Raw genomic sequence first — 14,805 nt, 5'->3', positions numbered from 1 at the left:
GAGCAAAGCACAGATTTCAAAGAGTCAAAAGCTTCCTGACATTCATCAGTCCAAGGTAGGGGGTCCTGTACACCTTTAGTGGTTAAGTACAGGAGGGGTTTAGTAAGAAGAGAAAAATTTGAATCCAATGCTGACAGTAAGAGGTTATGCCAAGAAATGCACAAACATCATGCTGATTATGAGGTACAGACATGTTAGAAATAGTAGTCATACGTTCAGGAGTTAGGGCCCGATTCACAGAATGAATTTAAGACTCAATCCTAAACTTACTACTATTTTGGTATTTACAGAATGCACTTACTCATTTCGGTATTCACAGAATGTACTTACTCATTTCGGTATTCACAGAAGGCACTTACTCATTTCGGTATTCACAGAAGTTAGTAGTCCTAACTTTAGGACTCCTAAATGCCATCTGTGAATACCGAAAGTCCTAAAATTAGGATTTTTCTCAATTTAGTAGTAGTAAAGTTAGGACTCCTAACTTTAGGACTCCTAAACTGGGAAAAATCCTAATTTTAAGACTTTCGGTATTCACAGAAGGCATTTAGAAGTCCTTAAGTTAGGAGTCCTAACTTTACTACTACTAAATTGAGAAAAATCCTAATTTTAAGACTTTCGGTATTCACAGAAGGCATTTAGGAGTCCTAAAGTTAGGACTACTAACTTCTGTGAATACCGAAATGAGTAAGTGCCTTCTGTGAATACCGAAATGAGTAAGTGCATTCTGTGAATACCAAAATAGTATTAAGTTTAGGATTGAGTCTTAAGTTCATTCTTTGAATCGGGCCCTTAGTCTCTTCCCCTCTTTCAACAGTAGATGACCAAGATAAGTCACCTCCTGTCGACAATATTGAAATTTGAAGAGGGATACCTTGTTACCGTTTGCTGCCAAATGAGATAATAATTTAACCGTGGCTTCCTTGCAGCCGTCCTCAGTATCGGAAGCCACCAACAAACCATCAACATACTGGAGGAGCACATTGCCAGGGGGTAGGGTCAATTAATCTAATACTGCTTTCAAAGCCTGACTATAAATGCTAGGACTCTTAGTGTACCCCTGGGGTGCGCCGCAAAATCGAAAGCTGCGCCCAGATAAGGAGAAGCCGAAAATATGACGGCTATCAGGATGGATCGGAATACTGAAGAAAGTATTCTTCAGGTCCATAACTGAGAAATACTTTGCAGTGGGAGGAAACATGGTAAGAATAGTAGTGATGTCAGAAACCACCAGATACTGCGGCACCACTATTTTGTTAATTTCTCGTAGGTCAATTACAAAACGATAAGTATCAACATGGTCAAACTCATTTCCAAAAAGGGCCTTCTTTAAGATCGGTAATATAGGGCTATTGCATACATTTGCGGCTGTTTCTTCTACTACACCTTTATCAACCAGGTCTTGGATGATAGCAAGCAGAGCCTTTTCACCAGCCGGTGAAATCTTGTAATGAGGTATGCGAGGCAAACAATCGTTTTGTTTTAGTGTGATGGAGACAGGCGGAATTTTTAATAAACCGACATCCGTAATCCCCTGTCGCCCACAGAGCCGATGGAATAGCAGCGAACTCCGGAGGGAGGGGTTCATTCTCACCAGGTGATTGTATGGTCAAATAAACACCGTCCGGGGAAAAATGAATTTTAGCATGCAATTTCTTTAGCAAATCCAGTCCTAACAGATTTTCCCCACAATGCGAAGTTAACAAAAACTGAGAATCCACCGTGACCGGGCCAATCGTAAACGGGACAGGTTTTGAGATGGGGCTTACTACCGGGATTCCAGAAAATCCCACCGAAATGTTATCTCGCCCAGACAGAGCAGCCCCACGGGACCAGTGAATGGGCAATCAAACTATTCATTGCACCTGAATCAACTAAAAAGTTTTCAGAAGTCCCCATGAATCGCCCTTTCACATAGGGCCCTTGCTGATCAACGGGTACTGACACCTGGCCCCCACTCTGCCCATGGCTGTCCTATGTATAACTATACCCATCGGCTCCCTCAAATGCACAATCCTCATTGTAATACTGCCTTCCTCCCGGATTATCAAAGCAATTCTTTCCTGACTCACCATGCAACGCTTCTTCTCTTTGCATATCACTTCGATCTATGCCACCTCGACCTCTTACTCTTCCCCTCACTGCCTCGTTCCAAGCCAGCAACAATGGACATTAAGCTCACCAATGCCCTTCCTGTTTTCAGTAAGAGCACTGGCTTATTCGTGAGCAGCTGAAAGAGAGGCACTCGGACCCCCTTTCCTGCTACGCCTACATGCCGGGATTAATTCCAGGCTTCAATATTTATGTATTGCTATAGCGACGAACGCGCTAAAGGATTCCCCTACACTGCCAATTCTTTTAACTAACCAATTCAAGTAGGACCCTCGTCCAAATTAATTGTGGCTGAGCGCTACTTGGATCATCCCATTGAGAGATCTTGTTTGATTAGACCAATATTCTCTCTGGAAAGCGACAACCAATTCAGTTACATTGTCAAAATCAAAATAAATTATCCTTGCCTGATAACGCATCAGCAAGTTTCAGGAGGCTCATCAGTCCTGATGATGATCTAAAGTTACATAGATCGAAACGCCGTCGACCCACCCAAGGAATTTCACTCGTTCCATTGTATTTAATTGTTGTGTTTTTAACCTTGTTGTTTTTGTGTGACAGTCCGTTCACTTTGATCACTTATGTCACGTCCTGCACCGTATTACTCACTTGAGCACCTGAAATACAGTATAAAGATTTGTGTATATCTATATATGAAAAAGAAAGAGTAAATAAAAGTTCCTACCTGTACCTACAATTTTCGCTCCCTAGCATTTATTAAATACTCGCTACTTTCACCTTTCTCCCTAGGACCTTATTAGGCCTACCTTGAACCACTGTTTCTTAAAAAGCATCGTTCTACCCCAGGTTCAACTTTATGGGGTTCCCTTGTTCATAAAAAACAAAGCAACAGCTGGACCTCCTCCTCGTCCAGTTCCCGCCCGCCTTGGGACAAACCCTCTCCCGGCTCGATCTCCGCCTCGTCCCCTTATAACTTGTTGTAGCAATACTCGTGTCTTAAGATCCTTTGCTTTCTTATCTGACTTATCCTTACTCTCATGTTCTCTATGCTCGTAATACTGAGCCATTCTTAGTATAATCAAGGGTGTGGAAGTGGTCCAAGTACTCTCAGCGGCTTGTAGCCGTGCACAAATCTCCGGCAACAGATTGGTCACAAAACGATTAACAAATAATCGTACACCGCCTTCCACAGACAAATCCTGTCCACTAAAGTCAATAAAAACCCCTTCAAATCTAGTAAAGAAATCCGACACACTCTCGTCCTTTTTCTGTTTACACGCTGTCAATTTATCCCAGTCTACCTTACGAGGCGGAATCACAGAGTGCATGTAAGTAATAATTCGACCTGGCAAAACCAATACTTCAAGTCTAGGTTTATCGCCAGGCTTTTGTTCCTCGTCCCAGTCCATAATCTGGTCCCAAGTCCCTCCCAACTCTGCAACATGATCCTGATCATGCACCTGATGCTATACATCAACGAGGAGTAGTAAGCGAAAAAATAACTCAATGTCAGCTAACGTCATGACAGCTGAAGAGGCTGCCTCTGTGAGTTCCTTATAGTAGGCAGTAGGGTTTTTACGAGGGTCGGGAAGTTGCGCCTTCAGGGAAAGGACCTTGCTCCTTTTCCAAGGAGTGTAGACCCATTGCTCCTGAAACCATGCCTCCACACGAGCTCTAGTTACCTGATTCTGATTATCTCTTAACTCTGGTACCTCAGGATGATAAATAGGATGGACTTCCCGCATAGGATACTGGGAATCCAAATTAGGACATTTCAGATGCAGTCGCCCTCTATATTTCACTAGAGTCTCTATATTCCAATACACATCTTCCAAGCCCAATTCAAATTTATGAGCTGGGCCAAAATATCATACATTACTTGTGGGGCTCTTCCATCTGGAAAGCACTGTTCCCACAAGGAAATCAGACGTGTAGCCATATGCTCCAAGGCGTGTTGTTGCATAACAGGCTCATAATCTCTAAGAGTACTCCATATATCGGTAATAGTATATACAGAGTTCCGCATCCATTGGGATGCCTGATTCTCGACCGTATGTTTCTCTTCCAACCCTACCGCTGATCGAGTATACAGTCGCCGGGCATCAAGACCCTTTGGTCCACGAGAGGGAGTTTGATCGGCTAAGGTGGGGGTCGTGCTTGAAGACTGGGAAGCCCAAATCAGAGAAGGGAAGCCAAAACAACCGTAGTCACAGCAGGAGAGGACAATGTCTCCGGTATTAGAGTAGCCGATCCCAATACTGAGGGAGACAAAATGGAAGAGGTTCGCGGAGGGGCAGAGAAAGGAGCCACGACAGGAGCTGAGGCCACTGGGGCCGAAGCTGTAGTCAAAGGGACTGCAGGATATATGCGTTGTTGAGTATAAAGGGGAGGTGGACGCGCATCTAACAAATCCTCTATCTCATCCTCTGGTCCGGTCCTAGTTACATAACTTTTATCCACCTGCAACCTGTGTTGTCTATTTGCGCAATCAATATTTTTCGCAGTCTGATCTTTAACATACGCTATGGCTTTTTATGTGATCCTCTGACCTCCTTTCATTTTGCATAACTTCTCCTCCCTAATGCGCCTGCGCTTTGCTTCCTTCTGCCACATATTCAAAGAATCAAACATTGATTGTCGACTACGTTTAGAAAATAATCGATCCTCCAGGTAATATATTTTTTTCTCATCGAAAGACCCGGTTAAAGGCCATTGTAGTTTCATATTATCTTTGGTATACTAGTGCCACAATGTATTAAACAAAATAGGCGAAAGACCATGTTTAACATACATATCATAACTCGGACTACCCTCTGGCAGGGCAGGTTGACTTTAATCCAATCGTGAGCTCTTTCGGTGACAACAGCATCCAAAACACAATTTACTAAAACACAACATCCTTATTTACTGACAATCTGATTTCATTCAGAAAAACGATCTTTCAAACATGGCCATGTTCATGCATTCTCGCACCTCTTTCACCAATCAAACTTCAAACAAAACAATACGAACAGAAACATGTTCAAAGGGAAAAATTCAAAGCGACATGTCGTCTTCAATGCAAAAGAACAGAGCCCGTCGACTCCCGTTCATGGAGAACCCACCAAATGCAAGAGACCATCAGACAGGGTTTAACCACAGACCGACCTACGGACCATCCTGCAATCTTCCTGGTTCACCCTCCGGACTATTCTGACAAAGCCCGCTAACATAGCGTCGCTCCAGATATGTCCCGATGGCTACTCAGGTACAACCACAGGCTTTTCCGAGAGCAGTCTTGCCGGGTGCACACCACACATGTCACACCAAGGCGTCCTATCGGTGTCTATATTATTCACCGAACATGTCCGTGGAGCATCTACCCATGCAGCCACGATGCTGCCCCATCAGACCCCCAAAGTTCTCCGCGGTACATCGACCACCAAATCAAATACGGTTAACTGCTACAAAGCGCTGGTCAACAGCGTATCTCCAAAAAACACCAATCACAATTCACTCACCTGGTGCACGCAGGTACAATTTCGTATTCTCCACTGCAAACTCCTGGAGACCAACGCGGTCAGCTCCTGGGTTACGCCCGTAGGACTCCGGTGAAGGGCCACTAGCAGCTGGGGCTCCATGATCGCGAGAGCAGAGTAAGTCAGAATCTCTGGTCAGTCCACCCACTCGACCAGAGCTCCCCTTTTGTTTGTCCTTTTCTACCCGGTTACGGGAGGACGACCCCAATGCGGAGTCCCACTAGAGTCACCAACTGACGTACCATAGAAAATAACTTAAGGAGCTGTACTTACCAATAACCCCAATACCAATTACCCAATAACCAGTCAGTTGAGTGAAGAAAGTTCAATCGTTTATAAAACAGAATACTCTATAGAGGAGCCGCTCCCATCCTCACCTATCTAGGTGCGTGGAAAAGACTCCTGGCTTACATTCAAAACAACACATATATACTTTCGGCATAGCACATGAAATACCATAGATGGAAAAACACTACTTGGCTCTTGGCCCTCGAGGAAGGACCATATAAGGCACACATGATTAGTACAAAGCTCTGCTTTAGTTATTATTGGGGAGGTCATTAGGGGTGACTCCGTTTCGTCTCAGTGTCCGGGAGTGCAGGCATGGCGCCTTCAGGAATGCGCTTATCGCACCCAAGCCAGATGCAACCATGAGTCCCAGGACAGGGGAAGAATAGCGTGTATTCAGATGTCGCCAGCATTTCAACTAAGCTAGGGCCTGACAGCCATTGGAAGGTAGCACGTGATCACTGTTCGTGCCTAACGCAAACAGCAAAGATGGTGTCTGTATAGTTTTCGGCCTAATTGATGAAAACAGAACACACACACAGCATATACCCTTACTAACTAAGCTAAAGAAGTTATTGATTACGTTCTATGCATACCTGTATATTTAAGGATATATAGATACATCATGCTAACACAATGTATATCTACGACCCATACCACTAACATAGGGGAAATCAGAGTTTTATGCCTCAAGAACACGTGCAGAGCTGTGACAAAAGCACACTGGTTGACTACACAAAATGGCCACATGTTTAAACAACAACATACAAGAAGACATGAACAACAAAAAACACATGCAGGCCTATGGCAAAAGCACACTTTCTGGCTACACTAAATGGCCGCCAGACACATGTTCAAAAATCAACACGCAAGAAGGCATGGACAATATAGAACACAGGCAAGTCTATGGCAAAAGCACACTGGCTGGCTCCACAAAATAGCCATCAACCAAATGTTCAAACAATGAGCAAGAAGGCATGGACAACAAAGAACACATGCAGGCCTATGAGAAAAGCACACGGACTACTACCTAAAAATGATGCCGGCTCCAAGTTCTCACAACAAGGAGCAAGGAGGCATGGGCAACAAAGAAAGCATCCAGGCCTTTGGACACTGACTACACAAAATGGCCGCAGGCCATATGGCATTGAGAAAAAAGACAAAATGGTGGCCTATGGTAAACACACACACACATACTAATGGACTGGTTAGAGATACAGGATCATTTACTGTCGGACCAAAGAGGTTATCATGCCCTGATGAAATTAAAAGAACTCTGGTAAACATTTTAAACATTACCTTTATCTTATAACTAGCAGCCCGCCCCATCGTTGCCTGGGGCAGAAGGGGGCTGGGGGCAGCATTTCAGGCTTGCCCGTCCCTCGTCCCATCCCTTGGCCCGTTCCTCCGCCCGTCCCTCGGCCCGTTCCACCGCCCGTCCCTCCGCCCGTCCCTCCAGGTTCACTTACCTTACTCGCCGCTCCTCCTCGCGCTGCTGATTTTACCGCTCCACTGCTCCTCCGCTTCTCGCTGGTCACGTCTCTCGGCCCGTCCCTCCAGGTTCACATACCTTACTTGCCGCTCCTCCTCGCGCTGCTTCTCGCTGGTCATTACCGCTTGTCCGCCGCTCCTCCCCGCCTGTCCACAGCTCCTCCCCGCGATCATGTCCTCCACTCTTCCTGTTGCTCCAGAACGCTGCTCCTCCCCGCGCTCTCGATGTTATGACGCAGACGTCGCGGCCGGTGCTTCTTTCAGGGGACTACTTTGTTTTTAAAATTAATTTTTTTAATTTACGTTTTATTTTAATTTTATGTAGCCTATGTCCATATACACACCCTGACAATTTCAAGGATGTATCGGGTGTGTGGATTGGCGCTGTGGTTCCCGAGTTTACCTTGCCAAAAGGGTTGAGTTCTCTCTTTATAATAGTAGTATAGATTTTACACAGATAACTTGGCAAAATAAAAAGATATTGGCTAATATCAGATTTAAAAGAAGGCAGCTTCAAGAGGAACTTACATCATTTAGCAGGAGGCAGGTACTGTTAGAGAGGGAATGTCCCCCTTACTGTGAAGAGAAATTTTCCTGCCATCATATCTGGTACTAAACACAAAGACAGCACTTAAGTAATAATAATGTACCAACAAAAACACTGGCACTGACGGGAACTACCTTCTGTGTGGGTGTGTTCCGTGTGAAAGAGAAAAATGCAACCACTCAAAGGGAAGTTAGCCAGTGGCGGAAGTAGGCTGATCCACTGACCCTTGCTGTATGCTGTAGAGGGCACTTGACCAATGGATGCAAAGAGCTGGCTGAAACCCCCTTTAAAATGCATGTAAACATCTGAAAAACGGAAAAGCAAGAGATTAAAAAAGAAAAATCTGGAAATGCATTTCCCCATTAACCTTCTGATAAGGCAGAGGCAATTTCAGGGAAGAGCCAGCCAAAATAAAGCCAACAATTGTGCTTAAAAATCGGGAGAATCCCGACTCAATCGGATCGGTTGGCATTTAAGTAACTAAATTATGCAGGTAACCTTTGTAAAATGAAGAGGTCTTGGCTAACGCCAGACTTAAAATGTTCCCAAGGCTCTGCACTGCACGATATTTGTAGGCCTCCCTTGTCGTTGGTCCTGCGTAGTCTTGAAACACAAAGAGATTGAACCATAATTGACCGTCGCACAGAAATAAGCAGCTGCTGCGAGTGAAGTAGTTTCGCACAGGGCGCTGTTAGAATGCCACTTTACCTGTTCGGGGCGGTGCCAGCGGACTCGGTCAGAATGCCTCCTTACAGTTTCTTTTAGTTATCTCACGCAGGACTAGCGCAAAACAGAAAGTGAAACATTCGCTGCTGCTCTCGAAAAGGTCCTGGGCTGGGCAAAGTTCTTCTCACTCGGGACCCGGACCCAGTGGCCTAAGATGTCGCGTCGTCTGGCATCGCTGCTCAGGGGGCGCTGGGGCACAGTCACCCTCGCACCCCTGGCGGTCTGCTATCTCGCCTTCTGTTTACCTTCTGCAGGCAAAATAATGTTTTTATGCTCGGGCGTTTAGTAGGGCAGCGGGTGGAAGGGCGGGGCTCTGGGTTTGCAGAAGTAAAATATATGGTACATATCAACAGGTAAACAGGTTTACGAATGCAGCTTCATGCACTGATGGATGTTCAGAAAACCGAAAAGAAATGGAAAAAGTGTTTAGGTTGCCCTTGTTCAGGGAGCGTCGGAAGCCTCTGTACTGTCCTCGGCGAGACGGAATATATACGGAACAAGGAACTTCAGTCAGATTATGTGCTGGCAGAACGCCGCTCCTCCCCGCGCTCTCGATGTCATGATGCAGACGTCACGGCCGGCGCTTCTTTCAGGGGACTACTTTGTTTTTGAAATAATTTTTTTTAATTTACGTTTTATTTTTATTTTATGTAGCCTATGTCCATCTACACACCCTGACAATTTCAAGGATGTATCGGGTGTGTGGATTGGCGCTGTGGTTCCTGAGTTTACCTTGCCAAAAAGTTTGAGTTCTCTCTTTATAATAGTAGTATAGATACGATTTTCTTACAAAATGGAAATAATGTTATTTGTTAATTGTTTGAACATCCTGACATACTCATGTCAATGTAAAATTGGACCATTATTTCATGAATATGAATGTGGATCAATAATTGGTACTGTTATTGTCCCTGAGGAGGCACCTTTTTTCACGAAACACGTATTGGTCAGTTTTGCATGTGGTTAAAGAATAATACATGTATTTTTTCAAATAAAAATCCTTACGGAATCTGTTGCCTTATTTGTCAGATCCGGAAACCCAGTCCACTTTCTTTATAACATACACACACACACACTACCCAAATAAAAAATGGCCACTAGGCCAGTAAACAAAGAGGCATGGTAAACAAAGCAGAAAAGACTACCATTAATTCAGCTAAGCCATAAACAAAAATTAAGTCTAACACACATCCTCCCAAGGCATTAAAATATTATCCCACCAAAAGGCACTTTTTGCAAAAAAAAACATGAAATACATAAAAAAAACTAATTTTTCATTTAATTCAATGCCTTCACTGGCCTAAATCATAGATTTTTTTTAACTACATATACCACAGAAACAATTGTTTCATATACCCAATGCCGTGTATTGACCAGATGGCCTGTGTGAGACTAGGCCACATGGTAAAATAAATGAGCACTGCAAATCTTACAAACATGGAGAAAAATGACCTAACTGTGCAACCCTTTTCCCTTATAAAAACAAAAATATTGAATGTAAAAAATAGGCCCCTACTGCAACTCCAGGACACCCACCACAACCACAATCAAATTTAAACATTTATTAAAAGGTACGAGTATATACTGGTGCATGCCCACTATCAAATAACACCCTTATCCAAATTTATTTTTACTTACTTGTGATGTCACAAATACAGAGTCCTTAAACCCCAATGGTATATATGTCAGGAATTGCAGACAAAGAGAGTGATCCTTTAACCTCTAAAGCCAAATGAAAAGTGACCAGCAAATGGGAATAGCTGTCTGGGCAAGAAGAGAAAGTGTCTATCTCCGTAGCACTTCCATCCTTTTGACAGAAAAAAGTAGAATAAAAATAATGCTTTTTGCACTAATAAACTGCCTGAACCATCAGTTTCAGTTCACTATTCACTTGAAAAGGTATTTTCAAGTTGCTTCAGCTGCTCTTGAGTAGAAAATCTACCAGAGAAGCAGTCCTGACTGCTTGTGACTGCCGGTGCCACAAAATGGTGCAGCAGAGGCCATCAAATCTTGCTCGCACTCGTAAGCGCACATTGACGGAGCCTCACATTGGGCCCGATTCACAGAATGAATTTAAGACTCAATCCTAAACTTACTACTATTTTGGTATTCACAGAATGCACTTACTACTTTTGGCATTCACAGAAGTTAGGATGTTGTCCTAAGTTTGTCTTAAGACAGACTTAAGACAGACTTAATACAGACTTAAGACAAACTTAAGACAGACTTAAGACAGACTTAAGACAAAATCCTAACTTAAGTCTGTCTTAAGTCTGTCTTAAGTTTGTCTTAAGTTTGTCTTAAGACAAACTGAAGACAAAATCCTAACTTCTGTGAATACCAAAGGTAGTAAATTCATTCTGTGAATGCCAAAAGTAGTAAGTGCATTCTGTGAATACCAAAGTAGTAGTAAGTTTCGGACTGAGTCTTAAGTTCATTCTGTGAATTGGTCCCTGTGTTCCCATGAGCATCGCAAAGCGCAAATGGCAGAATAGTTCAGCCATGTGCCGACTGATGTAATTTATCAGGAACTCCGCTTACAAGCGTAACTACTCAAAGTTATCAAATTCTGCCAATTCAGCAATTTTATATATGATTCCTCCTGGGGCTAGTGATCATGCAAAAAGAGGCATTTCTTTACAATACTTTTATTCAAATACAATGCATGCACTTACACCTTTCACAAGTAAGCCTATTTTAAATTATTGTGTGGATGTGGGTTTCTGTTTCAGGTGGTCAGACTCATTCAGTTGTTGCTGGTAAATAATGTGGAAATTCCGTGCAACTGTAGTGTCATTAGTACAATTAATTATCTCTGATTTTGTATGAAGTTAGATATAGATGAAAAAGAGTGGTAGCAAGGTTACCGCCAGCAAATTACGCATCCTTAGAAAGAGGAAAAAGAGTGGTAACAAGGTTACCACCAGCAAATTAAATTACGAATCCTTAGATAGATGAAAAAGAGTGGTAACAAGGTTACCACCAGCAAATTAAATTAAGCACCCTTAGAAAGAACTTTTAACAGCAGCATTGTCGGTAATTATCATAAGTGGGACCCATCATTATTGTCAATGTGTAAATATACTAGAAGCTACATTATTGGACATTTTACTGCTCTGTTCCAATCAATATCCTTCACAAAAGGTCCCGCTTTGCTACTGGACATAAAGGGATATAATGTTTTGTGCCAAGACACGGTAGGAGTTGTATTTGCACGGAAGTCACTCCTTTTACCCCTTGCGCTTTTCCAGTTTTTTCAAAACACACCTTTAGCAATCGGTACTTGTTTAGAAGGAGCAGAAGTTACCAAGGCCGTTTGAAGACCACTGAAGTTTAAGTTAATTCCAGGCTTCAATATTTATGTATTGCTATAGCGACGAACGCGCTAAAGGATTCCCCTACACTGCCAATTCTTTTAACTAACCAATTCAAGTAGGACCCTCGTCCAAATTAATTGTGGCTGAGCGCTACTTGGATCATCCCATTGAGAGATCTTGTTTGATTAGACCAATATTCTCTCTGGAAAGCGACAACCAATTCAGTTACATTGTCAAAATCAAAATAAATTATCCTTGCCTGATAACGCATCAGCAAGTTTCAGGAGGCTCATCAGTCCTGATGATGATCTAAAGTTACATAGATCGAAACGCCGTCGACCCACCCAAGGAATTTCACTCGTTCCATTGTATATAATTGTTGTGTTTTTAACCTTGTTGTTTTTGTGTGACAGTCCGTTCACTTTGATCACTTATGTCACGTCCTGCACCGTATTACTCACTTGAGCACCTGAAATACAGTATAAAGATTTGTGTATATCTATATATGAAAAAGAAAGAGTAAATAAAAGTTCCTACCTGTACCTACAATTTTCGCTCCCTAGCGTTTATTAAATACTCGCTACTTTCACCTTTCTCCCTAGGACCTTATTAGGCCTACCTTGAACCACTGTTTCTTAAAAAGCATCGTTCTACCCCAGGTTCAACTTTATGGGGTTCCCTTGTTCATAAAAAACAAAGCAACAGCTGGACCTCCTCCTCGTCCAGTTCCCGCCCGCCTTGGGACAAACCCTCTCCCGGCTCGATCTCCGCCTCGTCCCCTTATAACTTGTTGTAGCAATACTCGTGTCTTAAGATCCTTTGCTTTCTTATCTGACTTATCCTTACTCTCATGTTCTCTATGCTCGTAATACTGAGCCATTCTTAGTATAATCAAGGGTGTGGAAGTGGTCCAAGTACTCTCAGCGGCTTGTAGCCGTGCACAAATCTCCGGCAACAGATTGGTCACAAAACGATTAACAAATAATCGTACACCGCCTTCCACAGACAAATCCTGTCCACTAAAGTCAATAAAAACCCCTTCAAATCTAGTAAAGAAATCCGACACACTCTCGTCCTTTTTCTGTTTACACGCTGTCAATTTATCCCAGTCTACCTTACGAGGCGGAATCACAGAGTGCATGTAAGTAATAATTCGACCTGGCAAAACCAATACTTCAAGTCTAGGTTTATCGCCAGGCTTTTGTTCCTCGTCCCAGTCCATAATCTGGTCCCAAGTCCCTCCCAACTCTGCAACATGATCCTGATCATGCACCTGATGCTATACATCAACGAGGAGTAGTAAGCGAAAAAATAACTCAATGTCAGCTAACGTCATGACAGCTGAAGAGGCTGCCTCTGTGAGTTCCTTATAGTAGGCAGTAGGGTTTTTACGAGGGTCGGGAAGTTGCGCCTTCAGGGAAAGGACCTTGCTCCTTTTCCAAGGAGTGTAGACCCATTGCTCCTGAAACCATGCCTCCACACGAGCTCTAGTTACCTGATTCTGATTATCTCTTAACTCTGGTACCTCAGGATGATAAATAGGATGGACTTCCCGCATAGGATACTGGGAATCCAAATTAGGACATTTCAGATGCAGTCGCCCTCTATATTTCACTAGAGTCTCTATATTCCAATACACATCTTCCAAGCCCAATTCAAATTTATGAGCTGGGCCAAAATATCATACATTACTTGTGGGGCTCTTCCATCTGTAAAGCACTGTTCCCACAAGGAAATCAGACGTGTAGCCATATGCTCCAAGGCGTGTTGTTGCATAACAGGCTCATAATCTCTAAGAGTACTCCATATATCGGTAATAGTATATACAGAGTTCCGCATCCATTGGGATGCCTGATTCTCGACCGTATGTTTCTCTTCCAACCCTACCGCTGATCGAGTATACAGTCGCCGGGCATCAAGACCCTTTGGTCCACGAGAGGGAGTTTGATCGGCTAAGGTGGGGGTCGTGCTTGAAGACTGGGAAGCCCAAATCAGAGAAGGGAAGCCAAAACAACCGTAGTCACAGCAGGAGAGGACAATGTCTCCGGTATTAGAGTAGCCGATCCCAATACTGAGGGAGACAAAATGGAAGAGGTTCGCGGAGGGGCAGAGAAAGGAGCCACGACAGGAGCTGAGGCCACTGGGGCCGAAGCTGTAGTCAAAGGGACTGCAGGATATATGCGTTGTTGAGTATAAAGGGGAGGTGGACGCGCATCTAACAAATCCTCTATCTCATCCTCTGGTCCGGTCCTAGTTACATAACTTTTATCCACCTGCAACCTGTGTTGTCTATTTGCGCAATCAATATTTTTCGCAGTCTGATCTTTAACATACGCTATGGCTTTTTATGTGATCCTCTGACCTCCTTTCATTTTGCATAACTTCTCCTCCCTAATGCGCCTGCGCTTTGCTTCCTTCTGCCACATATTCAAAGAATCAAACATTGATTGTCGACTACGTTTAGAAAATAATCGATCCTCCAGGTAATATATTTTTTTCTCATCGAAAGACCCGGTTAAAGGCCATTGTAGTTTCATATTATCTTTGGTATACTAGTGCCACAATGTATTAAACAAAATAGGCGAAAGACCATGTTTAACATACATATCATAACTCGGACTACCCTCTGGCAGGGCAGGTTGACTTTAATCCAATCGTGAGCTCTTTCGGTGACAACAGCATCCAAAACACAATTTACTAAAACACAACATCCTTATTTACTGACAATCTGATTTCATTCAGAAAAACGATCTTTCAAACATGGCCATGTTCATGCATTCTCGCACCTCTTTCACCAATCAAACTTCAAACAAAACAATACGAACAGAAACATGTTCAAAGGGAA

This window comes from Lissotriton vulgaris, chromosome 9 (assembly GCF_964263255.1).
Source record: "Lissotriton vulgaris chromosome 9, aLisVul1.2, whole genome shotgun sequence".
NCBI classification, from domain to species: domain Eukaryota; kingdom Metazoa; phylum Chordata; class Amphibia; order Caudata; family Salamandridae; genus Lissotriton; species Lissotriton vulgaris.
This window is presented reverse-complemented; position numbering follows the sequence as displayed.